Consider the following 13,890-nt stretch of genomic DNA (forward strand, 5'->3'; position numbering starts at 1 on the left):
CAGCGGGGTAGACCTGGCCGAAACCGAACTCTTCTTTCCCCCCCAACCTCCCCCCCTCGCCGATTTGCCAGGGAGGGTGGACCTGGCGACAGCCCCGCCGCTATGATGTTCCCGAGGGGTAGACCTGGCAGCCCAGGCCGCCGCGTTCTTTCGGAGTGGTAGACCTGGCGACGATCTTGCCGCTATGTTGTTACCGGCGGGGTAGACCTGGCCGAACCCGAACCCCCCGCCCCCCCCTTCCCCCCCCCCCCCTTCCCCCCCCACCCCTCCGCCGATTTGCCAGGGTAGGTAGACCTGGCGGTAGCCCCGCCGCTTTTGGGGTGTTTTTTTTTAGTTTTTTTAATTTTTTTTATTTTTTTTTTCCCCCCGCCGACGAGGGGGTAGACCTGGCAGCCCGGACGCCACGTTCTTTCGGAGGGGTAGACCTGGCGACGACCTTGCCGCTATGATTTCCGGCGGGGTAGACCTGGCCGCAACCTCACCCCCCTTCTCCCTCCCCCCGCGCCCCCCCCGCGCCCCCCCGCCGATTTGCCAGGGAGGGTGGACCTGGCGACAGCCCCGCCGCTATGTTTTTAATCATCACACACGCGCAAATTAAAACTCCTGGCCCTGGAAATGACTTCCGCCGATGTGTGTGTCCATTGAGCGTTGATTGCTCTTAGCGTAGCAACAAACTGTAATACATGAATTAAAACTGAATGAAGAGGATTCATCCCAATTCGATTCTTAACTCAAAGGTAGTTAGCTAGTGGGGTTTTTTGTTTTGGTTTTTTTTTTTTTTTTTTTTTTTTTTTTTACTCATAAACAAATGAACTTCATCAGCTAATTGTCTAGTGACAATGAATTAACTAAGTAACGAATTCATAGATAACCATTTAGCTTACCTCGTCGAGGATGCCGCCTGGCCGCAGAATCTTCCGAGCAAACAAAAACACGCGCATGCCGCTTGCACCCCGTTCCTCTTTTCTTATTGTTCCTTTGCAAACAGACGCCTGCTGCGGGCCCTGGGTCCGTTGCCCCTCTCCGCCGTCACCCCGACAACGGGTTCATTGTGACGCAGGCCGTCCCCCGCCGAAACCTTGCAAACCCAGGCCCGCTGCGAGCCTGGGGACCGTTGCCCCTCTCCGCCGTCACCCCGACAACGGGTTCATTGTGACACAGGTCGCCCCCGCCCAGACCTTGCAAACGGACGCCTGCTGCGGGCCCTGGGTCCGTTGCCCCTCTCCGCCGTCACACCGACAACGGGTTCATTGTGACGCAGGCCGCCCCTGACCAAACCTTGCAAACCCAGGCCTGCTGCGGGCCTGGGGACCGTTGCCCCTCTCCGCTGTCACCCCGACAACGGGTTCATTGTGACGCAGGCCGCCCCTGACCAAACCTTGAAAACCCAGGCCCGGTGCGGGCCCGGGGTTTTGTTCCCCTCTCCGCCGTCACCCCGACAACGGCTTCCTTGTGACGCAGGCCGTCCCCCGCCCAAACCTTGCAAACCCAGGCCTGCTGCGGGCCCTGGGTCCGTTGCCCCTCTCCGCCGTCACCCCGACAACAGGTTCATTGTGACGCAGGCCGCCCCCGACAAAACCTTGCAAACCCAGGCCTGCTGCGGGCCTGGGGTTTGTTGCCCCCCTCCTCCGTCACCCCGACACCGGCTTCCTTGGGCAGTACCTGATCGCAGTACCTGATTGGGTGCAGGACCCTCCCGACTTAGCCGAACGGCCCTGAGGACGAGGAGCTACTTCGCTGCTCCTTTCCAGGGAATGGGGTCGACTGGGAGCCGACACGAGCGCATCACACGGACACACGCAGGCATGGGGCGCATCGACGCAGCCGGTGACGCGGGCTGCAAGACAACAAGGCGGCGTTATCAACACAGTTGCAAACCTTTTCTTGTCCCTTCCTGGCTTTCGGACTCCTCACCCACTGCCGCCCTCCGCTGCAGGCCCACGGTCCGTTGTCCCTCTCCTCCGTCACCCCGACAACGGGTTCATTGTGACACAGGTCGCCCCCGCCCAGACCTTGCAAACGGACGCCTGCTGCGGGCCCTGGGTCCGTTGCCCCTCTCCGCCGTCACCCCGACAACGGGTTCATTGTGACGCAGGCCGCCCCTGACCAAACCTTGAAAACCCAGGCCCGGTGCGGGCCCGGGGTTTTGTTCCCCTCTCCGCCGTCACCCCGACAACGGCTTCCTTGTGACGCAGGCCGTCCCCCGCCCAAACCTTGCAAACCCAGGCCTGCTGCGGGCCCTGGGTCCGTTGCCCCTCTCCGCCGTCACCCCGACAACAGGTTCATTGTGACGCAGGCCGCCCCTGACCAAACCTTGAAAACCCAGGCCTGCTGCGGGCCCGGGGTCCGTTGCCCCTCTCCGCCGTCACCCCGACAACGGGTTCATTGTGACGCAGGCCGTCCCCCGCCGAAACCTTGGAAACCCAGGCCTGCTGCGGGCCCTGGGTCCGTTGCCCCTCTCTGTCGTCACCCCGACAACGACTTCCCTGTGACGCAGGCCGTCCCCCGCCAAAACCTTGAAAACTCAGGCCTGCTATGGGCCCGGGGTCTCTTGCCCCTCTCCACCGTCACCCCGACAACGGGTTCATTGCGACGCAGGCCGCCCCTGACCAAACCTCGAAAACCCAGGCCTGCTGCGGGCCCTGGGTCCGTTGCCCCTCTCCGCCGTCACCCCGACAACGGGTTCATTGTGACGCAGGCCGCCCCCCGCCCAAACCTTGCAAACCCAGGCCTGCTATGGGCCCGGGGTCTTTTGCCCGTCTCCACCGTCACCCCGACAACGGGTTCATTGTGACGCAGGCCCGCCCCCGACAAAACCTTGCAAACCCAGGCCTGCTGCGGGCCTGGGGTTTGTTGCCCCCCTCCTCCGTCACCCCGACATCGGCTTCCTTGGGCAGTACCTGATCGCAGTACCTGATTGGGTGCAGGACCCTCCCGACTTAGCCGAACGGCCCTGAGGACGAGGAGCTACTTCGCTGCTCCTTTCCAGGGAATGGGGTCGACTGGGAGCTGACACGAGCGCATCACACGGACACACGCATGCATGGGGCGCATCGACGCGGCTGATGACACGGGCTGCAAGACAACAAGGTGGCGTTATCAACACAGTTGCAAACCTTTTCTTGTCCCTTCCTGGCTTTCGGACTCCTCACCCACTGCCGCCCTCCGCTGCAGGCCCACGGTCCGTTGCCCCTCTCCTCCGTCACCCCAACAACGGGTTCATTGTGACGCAGGCCGCCCCCACCCAAACCTTTCAAACCCAGGCCCGCTGCGGTCCTGGGGTTTGTTGCCCCTCTCCGCCGTCACCCCGACAACGGGTTCATTGTGACGCAGGCCGTCCCCCGCCGAAACCTTGCAAACCCAGGCCCGCTGCGAGCCTGGGGACCGTTGCCCCTCTCCGCTGTCACCCCGACAACGGGTTCATTGTGACACAGGTCGCCCCCGCCCAGACCTTGCAAACGGACGCCTGCTGCGGGCCCTGGGTCCGTTGCCCCTCTCCGCCGTCACCCCGACAACGGTTTCATTGTGACGCAGGCCGTCCCCCGCCCAAACCTTGCAAACCCAGGCCTGCTATGGGCCCGGGGTCTTTTGCCCGTCTCCACCGTCACCCCGACAACGGGTTCATTGTGACGCAGGCCCCCCCCCGACAAAACCTTGCAAACCCAGGCCTGCTGCGGGCCCTGGGTCCGTTGCCCCTCTCCGCCCTCACCCCGACAACGGGTTCATTGTGACGCAGGCCGCCCCTGACCAAACCTTGAAAACCCAGGCCTGCTGCGAGCCCTGGGTCCGTTGCCCCTCTCCGCCGTCACCCCGACAACGGGTTCATTGTGACGCAGGCCGTCCCCCGCCGAAACCTTGGAAACCCAGGCCTGCTGCGGGCCCTGGGTCCGTTGCCCCTCTCTGTCGTCACCCCGACAACGACTTCCCTGTGACGCAGGCCGCCCCCTGACCAAACCTTGCAAACCCAGGCCTGCTGCGGGCCCGGGGTTTTGTTCCCCTCTCCGCCGTCACCCCGACAACGACTTCCCTGTGACGCAGGCCGTCCCCCGCCAAAACCTTGAAAACTCAGGCCTGCTATGGGCCCGGGGTCTCTTGCCCCTCTCCACCGTCACCCCGACAACGGGTTCATTGCGACGCAGGCCGCCCCTGACCAAACCTCGAAAACCCAGGCCTGCTGCGGGCCCTGGGTCCGTTGCCCCTCTCCGCCGTCACCCCGACAACGGGTTCATTGTGACGCAGGCCGCCCCCCGCCCAAACCTTGCAAACCCAGGCCTGCTATGGGCCCGGGGTCTTTTGCCCGTCTCCACCGTCACCCCGACAACGGGTTCATTGTGACGCAGGCCCGCCCCCGACAAAACCTTGCAAACCCAGGCCTGCTGCGGGCCTGGGGTTTGTTGCCCCCCTCCTCCGTCACCCCGACATCGGCTTCCTTGGGCAGTACCTGATCGCAGTACCTGATTGGGTGCAGGACCCTCCCGACTTAGCCGAACGGCCCTGAGGACGAGGAGCTACTTCGCTGCTCCTTTCCAGGGAATGGGGTCGACTGGGAGCTGACACGAGCGCATCACACGGACACACGCATGCATGGGGCGCATCGACGCGGCTGATGACACGGGCTGCAAGACAACAAGGTGGCGTTATCAACACAGTTGCAAACCTTTTCTTGTCCCTTCCTGGCTTTCGGACTCCTCACCCACTGCCGCCCTCCGCTGCAGGCCCACGGTCCGTTGCCCCTCTCCTCCGTCACCCCAACAACGGGTTCATTGTGACGCAGGCCGCCCCCACCCAAACCTTTCAAACCCAGGCCCGCTGCGGTCCTGGGGTTTGTTGCCCCTCTCCGCCGTCACCCCGACAACGGGTTCATTGTGACGCAGGCCGTCCCCCGCCGAAACCTTGCAAACCCAGGCCCGCTGCGAGCCTGGGGACCGTTGCCCCTCTCCGCTGTCACCCCGACAACGGGTTCATTGTGACACAGGTCGCCCCCGCCCAGACCTTGCAAACGGACGCCTGCTGCGGGCCCTGGGTCCGTTGCCCCTCTCCGCCGTCACCCCGACAACGGTTTCATTGTGACGCAGGCCGTCCCCCGCCCAAACCTTGCAAACCCAGGCCTGCTATGGGCCCGGGGTCTTTTGCCCGTCTCCACCGTCACCCCGACAACGGGTTCATTGTGACGCAGGCCCCCCCCCGACAAAACCTTGCAAACCCAGGCCTGCTGCGGGCCCTGGGTCCGTTGCCCCTCTCCGCCCTCACCCCGACAACGGGTTCATTGTGACGCAGGCCGCCCCTGACCAAAGCTTGAAAACCCAGGCCTGCTGCGAGCCCTGGGTCCGTTGCCCCTCTCCGCCGTCACCCCGACAACGGGTTCATTGTGACGCAGGCCGCCCCCCGCCGAAACCTTGGAAACCCAGGCCTGCTGCGGGCCCTGGGTCCGTTGCCCCTCTCTGTCGTCACCCCGACAACGACTTCCCTGTGACGCAGGCCGCCCCCTGACCAAACCTTGCAAACCCAGGCCTGCTGCGGGCCCGGGGTTTTGTTCCCCTCTCCGCCGTCACCCCGACAACGACTTCCCTGTGACGCAGGCCGTCCCCCGCCAAAACCTTGAAAACTCAGGCCTGCTATGGGCCCGGGGTCTCTTGCCCCTCTCCACCGTCACCCCGACAACGGGTTCATTGCGACGCAGGCCGCCCCTGACCAAACCTCGAAAACCCAGGCCTGCTGCGGGCCCTGGGTCCGTTGCCCCTCTCCGCCGTCACCCCGACAACGGGTTCATTGTGACGCAGGCCGCCCCCCGCCCAAACCTTGCAAACCCAGGCCTGCTATGGGCCCGGGGTCTTTTGCCCGTCTCCACCGTCACCCCGACAACGGGTTCATTGTGACGCAGGCCCGCCCCCGACAAAACCTTGCAAACCCAGGCCTGCTGCGGGCCTGGGGTTTGTTGCCCCCCTCCTCCGTCACCCCGACATCGGCTTCCTTGGGCAGTACCTGATCGCAGTACCTGATTGGGTGCAGGACCCTCCCGACTTAGTCGAACGGCCCTGAGGACGAGGAGCTACTTCGCTGCTCCTTTCCAGGGAATGGGGTCGACTGGGAGCTGACACGAGCGCATCACACGGACACACGCATGCATGGGGCGCATCGACGCGGCTGATGACACGGGCTGCAAGACAACAAGGTGGCGTTATCAACACAGTTGCAAACCTTTTCTTGTCCCTTCCTGGCTTTCGGACTCCTCACCCACTGCCGCCCTCCGCTGCAGGCCCACGGTCCGTTGCCCCTCTCCTCCGTCACCCCAACAACGGGTTCATTGTGACGCAGGCCGCCCCCACCCAAACCTTTCAAACCCAGGCCCGCTGCGGTCCTGGGGTTTGTTGCCCCTCTCCGCCGTCACCCCGACAACGGGTTCATTGTGACGCAGGCCGTCCCCCGCCGAAACCTTGCAAACCCAGGCCCGCTGCGAGCCTGGGGACCGTTGCCCCTCTCCGCTGTCACCCCGACAACGGGTTCATTGTGACACAGGTCGCCCCCGCCCAGACCTTGCAAACGGACGCCTGCTGCGGGCCCTGGGTCCGTTGCCCCTCTCCGCCGTCACCCCGACAACGGTTTCATTGTGACGCAGGCCGTCCCCCGCCCAAACCTTGCAAACCCAGGCCTGCTATGGGCCCGGGGTCTTTTGCCCGTCTCCACCGTCACCCCGACAACGGGTTCATTGTGACGCAGGCCCGCCCCCGACAAAACCTTGCAAACCCAGGCCTGCTGCGGGCCTGGGGTTTGTTGCCCCCCTCCTCCGTCACCCCGACATCGGCTTCCTTGGGCAGTACCTGATCGCAGTACCTGATTGGGTGCAGGACCCTCCCGACTTAGCCGAACGGCCCTGAGGACGAGGAGCTACTTCGCTGCTCCTTTCCAGGGAATGGGGTCGACTGGGAGCTGACACGAGCGCATCACACGGACACACGCATGCATGGGGCGCATCGACGCGGCTGATGACACGGGCTGCAAGACAACAAGGTGGCGTTATCAACACAGTTGCAAACCTTTTCTTGTCCCTTCCTGGCTTTCGGACTCCTCACCCACTGCCGCCCTCCGCTGCAGGCCCACGGTCCGTTGCCCCTCTCCTCCGTCACCCCAACAATGGGTTCATTGTGACGCAGGCCGCCCCCACCCAAACCTTTCAAACCCAGGCCCGCTGCGGTCCTGGGGTTTGTTGCCCCTCTCCGCCGTCACCCCGACAACGGGTTCATTGTGACGCAGGCCGTCCCCCGCCGAAACCTTGCAAACCCCGGCCCGCTGCGAGCCTGGGGACCGTTGCCCCTCTCCGCTGTCACCCCGACAACGGGTTCATTGTGACACAGGTCGCCCCCGCCCAGACCTTGCAAACGGACGCCTGCTGCGGGCCCTGGGTCCGTTGCCCCTCTCCGCCGTCACCCCGACAACGGGTTCATTGTGACGCAGGCCGCCCCTGACCAAACCTTGAAAACCCAGGCCTGCTGCGGGCCTGGGGACCGTTGCCCCTCTCCGCTGTCACCCCGACAACGGGTTCATTGTGACGCAGGCCGCCCCTGACCAAACCTTGAAAACCCAGGCCCGGTGCGGGCCCGGGGTTTTGTTCCCCTCTCCGCCGTCACCCCGACAACGACTTCCCTGTGACGCAGGCCGTCCCCTGCCCAAACCTTGAAAACCCAGGCCTGCTATGGGCCCGGGGTCCGTTGCCCCTCTCCACCGTCACCCCGACAACGGGTTCATTGTCACGCAGGTCCCCCCCGACAAAACCTTGCAAACCCAGGCCTGCTGCGGGCCCGGGGTTTGTTGCCCCCCTCCTCCGTCACCCCGACACCGGCTTCCTTGGGCAGTACCTGATCGCAGTACCTGATTGGGTGCAGGACCCTCCCGACTTAGCCGAACGGCCCTGAGGACGAGGAGCTACTTCGCTGCTCTTTTCCAGGGAATGGGGTCGACTGGGAGCCGACACGAGCGCATCACACGGACACACGCAGGCATGGGGCGCATCGACGCGGCCGATGACGCGGGCTGCAAGACAACAAGGTGGCGTTATCAACACAGTTGCAAACCTTTTCTTGTCCCTTCCTGGCTTTCGGACTCCTCACCCACTGCCGCCCTCCGCTGCAGGCCCACGGTCCATTGCCCCTCTCCTCCGTCACCCCAACAACGGGTTCATTGTGATGCAGGCCGCCCCCGCCCAAACCTTGCAAGCCCAGGACTGCTGCGGGCCTGGGGTTTGTTGCCCCTCTCCTCCGTCACCCCGACAACGGGTTCATTGTGACGCAGGCCGTCCCCGCCCAAACCTTGCAAATGCAGGACTGCTGCAGGCCCGGGGTTTTTTTCCCCTCTCCGCCGTCACCCCGACAACGGGTTCATTGTGACGTAGGCCGCCCCCGCCCAAGTTTAGCAAACGCACGGCTGCTGCAGGCCGTGGGTCCGTTGTCCATCTCCGCCGTCACCCTGAAAACGGCTTCCTTGTGATGCAGGTCGCCCCCGACCAAACCTTGCAAACCCAGGCCCGCTGCAGGCCCGGGGTCCATTGCCCCTCTCTGCCGCCACCCCGACAACGGCTTCCTTGTGACCCAGGCTGCCGCCGCCCAAACCCTGCAAACCCAGGCCTGCTGCGGGCCCGGGATCCGTTTCCCCTCTCCGTCGTCACCCTGAAAACGGATTCATTGTGACGCAGGCCGTTCCCCGCCGAAACCCTGCAACCCGAGGGCCGCTGAGGGCCCGGCTTATGTTATCCCGTCTCCGCCGTCATGCCGACAACGCGTTCATTGTGATGCAGGCCGTCCCTCCACTCACGCTGCACCCCGTGACCTGCTGCGATCCTAGCTGCCGTTACCCTGTCTCCACCCTCATGCCCTCAACAGGTACATTGCGATGCAGGTTGCCCCCGCCCAAAGCCCGCACCCCGTGGCCCGCAGCGAGCCCGGCCGCCATTACCCCATCTCCACTGTCACCCTGGCAACAGGTCCATTGTGACACAGGTTTCCCCTATGAGCCCAGCCGCCGTTCTTTGTCTCCACCGCACCTCCCCCCATCCCCCCGACAACCCCACATACTATTCACTGTGATATAGGCTATTCCCCTCCCCGCCCCAGCCCTGCACCCTGTGGCTTGCTGCAAACCCGGCCGCCATTAATCCCTCTCCACCGTCACCCCGATAAAAGGTTCATTGTGACACATGCTGCCTATTGGAGCCTGGCTGCCCTTCCCTGTCTCCGCCGCGCCCACCCCCTCCCCAAACCCCACCGCCCCCCCACCCCGTGCCTCAACCCCCCCCCCCGCCCGCCAGCCTCCCTTCTCTGCCCCACCCCTCCTCGTCGGCCTCGCACACGGTTCACTGTGACACAGGAACACACACACCCCCCCACCCCCCCCCCCCGATTCCTGGACCGTGTGGCTTGCTTCCTTGCCCAGCCGCCCCTACGGGAAGTTGAAGCGGGGAGACTTTAGGACCCAGCGCCGTCTCTGTCTCCTCACTCCTGTCCCTGCCCACCGTTGCCGGCTTTGCCACTGCCGCGGGGAGACTTTAGGACCCAGCGGCGTCTCTGTCTCCTCACTCCTGTCCCTGCCCACCGTTGCCGGCTTTGCCACCGCCGCGGGGAGACTTTAGGACCCAGCGGCGTCTCTTCCTGTTTCCCAGCCGCGCGGCAGAAGGGAGTCCTGGCGCCGTGCAGTCTCGACCCCGGGCTCCCGGGGCACAAGCCCGTGCTCCTGCCCCGACTCCCGCGTTTCTTTCTCAGTCAGTCACTCGCCCTGCTGCAGTCCTGCCTGCCGCCCGCCCCCCCTTGTACTCCACCTGCTGCCACGAGTTGAAAAACAAACGAACGCTGAGCCGGGGGTGGGGGTGGGGGTGGGGGTGTGTGTGGGGGGGGAAGGGATAAAAGCCCAAAACCCCCAAAACTCTCTCAACTGACCTAAACAGAAATCTTTGTCAAAAGGGAAACCATCTCTTCTTCAGCCTACCTTTCCACCAGACTCCGGCTCGCCGACCGCCCTGTTGCCTTCCCTTGTGCCAGACCACCCCCCTCCTTTCCCCTGCCGCTGCTGGCGCCACAAATGAGCCCGTGACCCTTGGCTAGGCGGGAAATGCCGCCCACTCCTCCCTGAAGGAGGATCCAGCTACCTCTCTGCGCCTTCCCCCGCCCCCCCTCCTCGGGGGCGCCAGACAGACTGCTTGGAGAGGAGAAGCACCTGACCTCCTCAGGGCGGGAGAGAGAGGAAGGGGGGGGGGGGTGGGCGGGGGGGGTGGTGCTCGCGCGCTTATCTGTGTGTATGTCTGTTTGGGGGGGGAAGCATGTATGTCTGAGTTGGCACCTGCAGACACATTTACAGCTGGTCAACGTATTTTATTCCCGGGAAATGAAGAAATAAATTCAAGCCGGAAAATAAAATTCCAAAAAAAACAACGGTAAAAAGTTTGGGGGGGGGGGGAGGAGAAGGAGTAGGGGGAGGAGAAGGAAGAAAAGAAAAGGAAAAATAAACCCTCGAGGCGCGGACTTGGCAGTGGGGCACCCCATCCGGAAGCAGAGACTCCTAACTCTCGAAAAAGTTGGGGTACGGGGTGAAAAGGTGCGTGGAAAGGTTGGTTTTACGCACAACCAGCTACAGCGGGTGCCACCAGGTGTCCACGGCTGCGAAAGTGTCGCCAGGTCTACCCGGCTCCGCAGCGCCACCCGGTCTCCCGGGCTCCGGCATTGTAGCCAGGTCTACCTGGCTCCGCAACGCCACCCGGCCTCCCGGGCTCTGGCGGTGTTCGCCAGGCCTACCGTGCTCCGCAGCGCCACCCGGTCTCCCGGGCTCCGGCGGTGTTTGCCCGGTCTACCCGGCTCCGCAGAACCACCCGATCTCCCTTTCCCCGCTCCGGCGGTGTTTGCCAGGCCTACCCGGCTCCGCGGCGCCACCCGGCCTCTCCGGCTCTGGCGGTGTTTGCACGGTCTACCCGGCTCCGATGAACCACCCGGTCCCCCTTCCCCGCTCCGGCGGTGCCGCCGGGCGTACCCGGCTCCGCAGCGCCACCCGGCCTCCCGGGCTCCGGCGGTGTTAGCCCGGTCTACCCGGCTCCGCAGAACCACCCGGTCCCCCTTCCCTGCTCCGGCGGTGCCGCCAGGCCTTCCCGGCTCCGCAGCGCCACCCTGCCCCTCCGGCTCCGGCGGTGTTTGCCCGGTCTACCCTGCTCCGCAGAACCTCCCGGTCCCCATTCCCCGCTCCGGCGGTGCCGCCAGGCCTTCCCGGCTCCGCAGCGCCACCCTGCCCCTCCGGCTCCGGCGGTGTTTGCCCGGTCTACCCGGCTCCGCAGAACCTCCCGGTCCCCATTCCCCGCTCCGGCGGTGCCGCCAGGCCTACCCGGCTCCGCAGCGCCACCCGGCCTCTCCGGCTCTGGCGGTGTTGGCCCGGTCTACCCCGCTCCGCAGAACCACCTGGTCTCCCTTCACGGCTCCGGCGGTGCCGCCAGGCCTTCCCGGCTCCGCAGCGCCACCCTGCCCCTCCGGCTCCGGCGGTGTTTGCCCGGTCTACCCGGCTCCGCAGAACCTCCCGGTCCCCATTCCCCGCTCCGGCGGTGCCGCCAGGCCTTCCCGGCTCCGCAGCGCCACCCTGCCCCTCCGGCTCCGGCGGTGTTTGCCCGGTCTACCCGGCTCCGCAGAACCTCCCGGTCCCCATTCCCCGCTCCGGCGGTGCCGCCAGGCCTACCCGGCTCCGCAGCGCCACCCGGCCTCTCCGGCTCTGGCGGTGTTGGCCCGGTCTACCCCGCTCCGCAGAACCACCTGGTCTCCCCGGCTCCGGCGGTGCCGCCAGGCCTACCCGGCTCCGCAGCGCCACCCGGCCTCTCCGGCTCTGGCGGTGTTGGCCCGGTCTACCCCGCTCCGCAGAACCACCTGGTCTCCCTTCACGGCTCCGGCGGTGCCGCCAGGCCTTCCCGGCTCCGCAGCGCCACCCGGCCTCCCGGGCTCCGGTGGTGTTAGCCCGGTCTACCCGGCTCCGCAGAACCACCCGGTCCTCCTTCCCCGCTCCGGCGGTGCCGCCAGGCCCACTCGGCTCTGCAGCTCCACCCGGCCTCTCCGGCTCTGGCGGTGTTGGCCCGGTCTACCCCGCTCCGCAGAACCACCTGGTCTCCCCGGCTCCGGCGGTGCCGCCAGGCCTACCCGGCTCCGCAGCGCCACCGTCTCCCGAGCTCTGGCGGTGTTGGCCAGCTCTTCCCGTATGCGCAGCACCACCCATTTTCTCTTTTCCGGTTCGGCGGTACCACCAGGCCTCCCCTTCTCCGGAGCGCTACCACCCGTTCTCCCTTTACGGCTCCGGCGGTGTCGCCAGGCCTACCCGGCTCTGCAGCGCCACCCGGCCTCCTGGGCTCCGGCGGTGTTAGCCAGGTCTACCGGGTTCCGTAGCGCCACCCGGTCACCCGTTCCCGCTCCTGCGGTGTAGCCAGGTCTACCCGTCTCCGCAGCGCCACCCGGTCTTGCGGTCTCCGTCGCTGTTGGTCAGGTCTACCCGTCTCCGCAGCGCCACCCGGTCTCCCGCGTTGTTTGCCAGGTCTACCCTGCTCCGCAGCGCCACCCGGTTTCCTCCTCGCTCTGGCGGAGCCGCCGTGCCTTCCCGGCTCCGAGATGCCGCCGGGTCTATTTATTTGCTCCGCCAGGTCCACCCTGCTCTGCATCGTTTCGCGGTCTACCCGGCACTGGCATGACGAGCCTTACGGACCTTCGGGGTAGACCTGTGCTCCCTGCGGCTGCCTTGGTGTTTTCGAAGGGGTCGCTGTTTCGCGGTGCCTCCAGTTGCGTCATCGTAGAAAGCGGCAGCAGTACAGCGCCACCCCGGTAAAGTCCATAGTCGCTCTCTTGAAAGCGAAACCGGGCGTGGACTTAGTTTTACATACTATAGGGGCGAGCGGTGACTCGCGCTTGCAGCTCAGCTCGTGAGCGGCTGCAATGCCCGCGGCGCGGCCGGTGTTAAGTGGGGCGCTGGTCGGCCGTTGAGGTGGCTCTTGTCCCGGTGGTGGCTCAAATTGCCTGCTTGCTCGGCACGGTTGCTCTCTCGCGCTGGTATGCCAAACCCCCACCCCAGCACAGTCGAGAGACCCGGGGAAAGTTGGAGAACGGTCGCAACCGCTGTCCGTTGCATGCCTGGCACCGGTGTTGAGGGTTTGGCTTGAAGCCGAGTTCACCCCGGGCAGAGCTTGATGCTTGGTGGCGGTCGCCAGGCACTCGAACGCTGTGGGGGGGAGACTAGCCTGCCCAGTGGCTTTTCTCTCTCCCTTCTCCTCCGTTGGGTCCCTTGGGATGACCCCGCTGATTTTGGGCAAAAAGGTGAACCAGGACGAGAATTTGCCCCCCCCCGATGGTGTCCAGCCTCCCGTGGCTGCCGCCAGCTCCTTTGAGGGTCTGATCCAAGAGGGAATGGAATGTTGGCGGTGAGGTGGCGTCGCCTCATCCTTCTTTTCACCCCCACCCCCGGCCTTAAGCTGGGGACGCCTGCGAAGCGGGCAAGAGTAACACACACAGGGGCTGCCGCTCCCGGCGGTTGGCCAGTCCAATGCAGATGAACTCCGGGGGTTGAGAGTCTCGAGCCTGCTCCCGTGGCTTTTGCTGGCTCTCCCCCCCTAGAACGCGTTTTTCTTTCCGGCCTTAAGCTGGAGCCCTGTCCCCCCCTGCACGTCGGGGGGCAGAGCCGGTGCAGCTGCCCGCTGTCATTGGCGGTGAGCTTGAGTCGTGCAGGCGGCCGTAGAGTCTCGAGCCTGCTTCGGCTTTCTCTGGCCTCCCATGCCGCGAGAGCCCGATGACCAACGGGCGAGGTGTCAGCGGTGCCACCTTGCCTTCTTCCCGGGGGTTTGGCCATGCGTGGGCGGCCCGTGGTGTCTGGCTTGCTCTGGTCTCCCTGGTTGATGTT

The sequence above is a fragment of the Colius striatus genome, chromosome 28 (genome assembly GCF_028858725.1).
Source record: "Colius striatus isolate bColStr4 chromosome 28, bColStr4.1.hap1, whole genome shotgun sequence".
NCBI lineage: Eukaryota > Metazoa > Chordata > Aves > Coliiformes > Coliidae > Colius > Colius striatus.